Raw genomic sequence first — 4,206 nt, forward strand, 5'->3', positions numbered from 1 at the left:
CTGCACTCACAGGACTGTTAGCACAGCAGGAAGCCGTTGCAAAGGTCTTTGTTTTCCACGGATTTCACAGAAATAGGAAAAGAAAGCAGAGTCCATTAGTGCCTCACCGAGGGAGAGGCTGCCGAGTTCAGCCCGTGTTAGAGAACTGAATGAAGAGAGAAAGAGCTTTGTAAGGAACGCTTCGAGCGCAGGAAACGACCAATTAGTCCCGCTGCTCACAGGGTGACTTGTTTTTCCTGTCGGTGCTCAGAAGACTCCTAACAGGGAGTGACAGGAGCGATTTGTAAAGGTCAGCGAGAACCTGCGGGCACGTTTGTTGCAGCAGCAGCAGCAGCAGCAGCTCGCTGCAGGCAGAGGGGCAGTGCCGGTCCCAGGTGGGTCCTGCAGTCCCGTGTTTGGCACCCGGAGGTGACATGGCCTGTGACAGCAGTGAACGGGAGTGATGTGTTTGTGGCAGCTTAGGGCAGCACACGGAGCTCCTGCAGTCTCCAGATGGCTCTTGAGCATCCTCCTGGAAAGCAGGAGTTTGACAGGGTGTGCAGTTCCTGGGGAACCCACATGGGAAACTCATCTCTCACCTCCTCTGGCAGATGTGGTAACCCTCATTTTAGCTGATAAATGAAAAGTTTAATGTTGAATTCTGGAGCTAAAATATTGACATCCTGCAGTTCAAACTAGTATGACCAGGCTAGAAATGGTAATTTTTTTTCACTTGCACAGGGCTCAGAATTCAATGGCATACATTGTGAATTACGTGAAGTGTAACCTGACTCTTCATTGTTTTTGCTAGAAAATTAAATAAACTACATTAATACCTGCTTTGCCACCAGTGTACAATGTATTTGCTATGTGAGATGTCATCCATAATAGCGCTGTGTAAGTTCAGTAAGGCCATCTTTTTTGTGGGAAAGAATTATGCAGGTAATGACAGATAAGACATCTCCAAGCTTTCAGCCTAGCAATTCCTGAGTCCTAAAAATGGCTACACCTAAGAGCTAATAGAGACACACTCAAGGCTTCAAGTGCCTATCACTTGCCCCAGGAGCAATGCAGCTCATTAATCGCTTTCCAGGCCACAGGTGAATAAATCCTGTGGAAAAGGTTTTAAGCAGAGTAGTGTTTCATTCCTACTTTGCAAAGCACTTCCTAAGAGCCGGGCAAAAAGCTTTACAGTGCTCAGTCACCATAGGAACCTGCCCTTGGGCTTTGGCTGTGCAGGGGTTGCCTGGAAAACCCACACTCCCATTCACACCGCGGCTGAAGGTATCCAAGACATCCAGGTGTTTAGTGAAGAATAAATAGCAAAGTGATCGTCTTTGTGGGCTTTATTTCTTCCTGAGAATGTATCAAGTTTACCTAGTCCTGTTGAAGAAACCCTTGTGGTCCTTGACCATGGGAGGATGCAGATTAACTTTCTCATTCTCCAGGATGTTGACAGGATCACTTAGGAAAATTTAAAAAATTGTCTATTATTCTTTATGGTGAAAGCATGAGTGGCTGTGTGGGTGTTACATTTCAGAATTATTTTTGTTTCATCAGGTTTTCCTCGACCTTGTACTCTGAGTGTGCTCTGTCCCCTGAGCCATCTGCCTGTGTATTTCTTCTGACTGTCTCACCTTTGCAGATGCAGTTCTTAAGCTTTTACAGACCACGTTTGCACAGCTTGACACCCTGCTTGGCCACAGCCATGAAGCTCCTGAGTTGAAAATTCATGAGATAAATCATGACATAAATTAAATAAAATTGTCAACTCTTTTTTTTCCATCCATGCTATTTAGGATCATATGTTACAAATATCTAGAAGGCATCAGGATTTAGAGAACAAAACTGGGATGAATTAATTCTCCCCAGGTACATCTATACTGGTCCATAAAACGAGGCTGGAGTGGGGATTCGGCCACAGGCACACATGACAAGCATGTCCAGCTGTTAGCATGGAGCCCATCACTGCTGGCTGGTACTGCCTAGCACTGCCCCAACAGCACCCTGAGCCAGCCAGGGAACAGCACAGGATGATGATTTTCCCCTGTGTTGGTTCTCCCTTGGCCAGAGTGCATGGGGCAGGAAGAGAGCTCAGCCTTGTGCATGGGAGGTGCACGGGGCTGCTCTGCCCCAGAGCAAGCAAATGGTCCCTGGCCAATTTTATTTATTAATGAAGATTGAAGAGAGAGGCAAAACCTGGGTACACTCTGTTAAGTGATTTTAAAATTGAAGTAACTTGTAAATGCGCATCATGGTTTAAGCTGGAAATTGAGTCCCATGGAGCAGCTCCCTTCCCCCATCCCGAGACAGAGACAGACAAAAGGTAGAAATTCTGAGCTGAGCTGAGGACAATTTACTAGAAACAGCAATGGGATAAGAAAACAAACAGTGACAGCAATAGCAAGAATATTAATAACAAAAGTATACAAAAAGAGAGCAATTTGCATACAGAAAATATTCTCACTGACTCACTGACCTGAGCCTGTGCCAAACAGCTCCTGAGACAAGAAAAAAATTGTCCCCCAGACCCTCTGCATGCACCTTTTCCTTCCTGACTGCAAACCATCCCCCTTTCTCGTTGGAAGTGAGAATTCCATAGTTCTACCCCCTTCAGTGATGTGAGTGGTGCAGAATAACAGCCCAGAGGTGCCCACACAGCTCCAGGCTCCACCCTCCTCATGGCCTTGGCCAAAACTAGGACCATGTGAAATTGGGGATTTAAAAATATTAAGTGTAAATTATTTCCAGCCTACAGACATGATGAAGAAACTGGGGTGAGCACACTTGTTCCATGCCTTGGCAGAGGACAAGCACACCAGGGATAAATGCTGGGAACACAAAGCCCCAGGGACATCCTTTCATTTAGTGCCTGGATTCATGAAAGATGAGTCCATGCCTGAGCAGGTCAGGGAGCACTGCAGTGTCCTGTCCCTTGCTGTGATGATGGGGCAGCAGCTGGAGGGTGGCACAGGCTCCCACTGGAGTCCCCACTGCCCCTCCTTCCCCTGGGAGCCAGGACACATCCATCCTGGCCCAGGAGCTCAGGAGCATTGCCAGCTACCTGAAGCCACAGTGATCAAGGAAGGATTGAGTGAATTTTTAAAGCAAAGATAGATTTTCCTTTTCAAAAAAGGCAGTCTACTGGCTTCTGTGGTGGCTCTTGAGGGACTTTTTATTTGTACTTTGCTCTAGCAGCCAGACTGCTAAACACATGCAGCATTGTTAGGAAGAGTTTTTTCTTTCACAAAACTCAGTTAAACATCTTTCAATAAGCGTCTTTCAACAAATGGAATTTTCCCCCTCAATATGTGCAAGTAGAAAAAGATGTGCCTTCAGTCTGTGATGTTCCAGCAGACAGATGGGTGTGCAGCAGGTAGGAAGGCTCAGAACTTCAGAAAAGAGTGACAACAAGCCTGAGGGGTGAAATGTTTGCCCAGACACTTTTAGTAAGGCAGCAAAGAGGAAATAAATTATTATTTTTTTAAATGCACTTCCATCCCTCCACAATTCAGAGGGATTTGAACTTCCAGAGTTCAAGAAGAGTTTGGACAGTTCTCTCAGGCCATGGTGTGACTCTTATGTTGGTCCTGTGCAGGGTCAGGAGCTGGACTAGATAATCTTTGTGGCTCCTTATCAGCTCAGATTATTCTATGAGTCTAATTCCATCTCTGCAGCGCCAGCTTGAGGCATATACCAGTGAGGCAGAGTTTTCTGGGACCACTGCTCCACCCCTCCTCAGCTGGGATCTCAGCCATGAGGATGGGTGGTGCCCCAGGGCAGGAGCTGGTTCCCCAGCAGAGATTCTGTGGTCCAAGGAGTGAGCAACAGGAAGGTTTGGGCAGGCAAGGGGCCCTGTGGGCTCTGCATGAGCAGCTGTGGGATCTGGGACAGAAGGGGATAAATACACAGGAGATTGGTCCAGCATGGGCTTCCAAACCACTATGCAGAAGAAAGGAGGGAGAGGCAAACCTGAGATCACATTTTATGCTATTTCCTGTGCCAAATCATGAATCTTTGTCTAATCCCAGTGGGGTTCAGGCCCCTGGGGTGCCTGTGCTGCAGCCAGGCCAGTTTGCAAAAACACAGCCCAAAGGACTCCCAGAGTGGATGTCAGGAACCATCCAGCCTTGGCGGAACTTTGTTCCCAGGAAGTTGCAAAACCTGCCTGGGAAGACAGGCAAGTCCCAGGCTCCAGGCAGCCCAAGTGTTTCCTTCAAAGCCTTC

This window comes from Geospiza fortis, unplaced genomic scaffold (assembly GCF_000277835.1).
Source record: "Geospiza fortis unplaced genomic scaffold, GeoFor_1.0 scaffold81, whole genome shotgun sequence".
Taxonomy (NCBI): Eukaryota; Metazoa; Chordata; class Aves; order Passeriformes; family Thraupidae; genus Geospiza; species Geospiza fortis.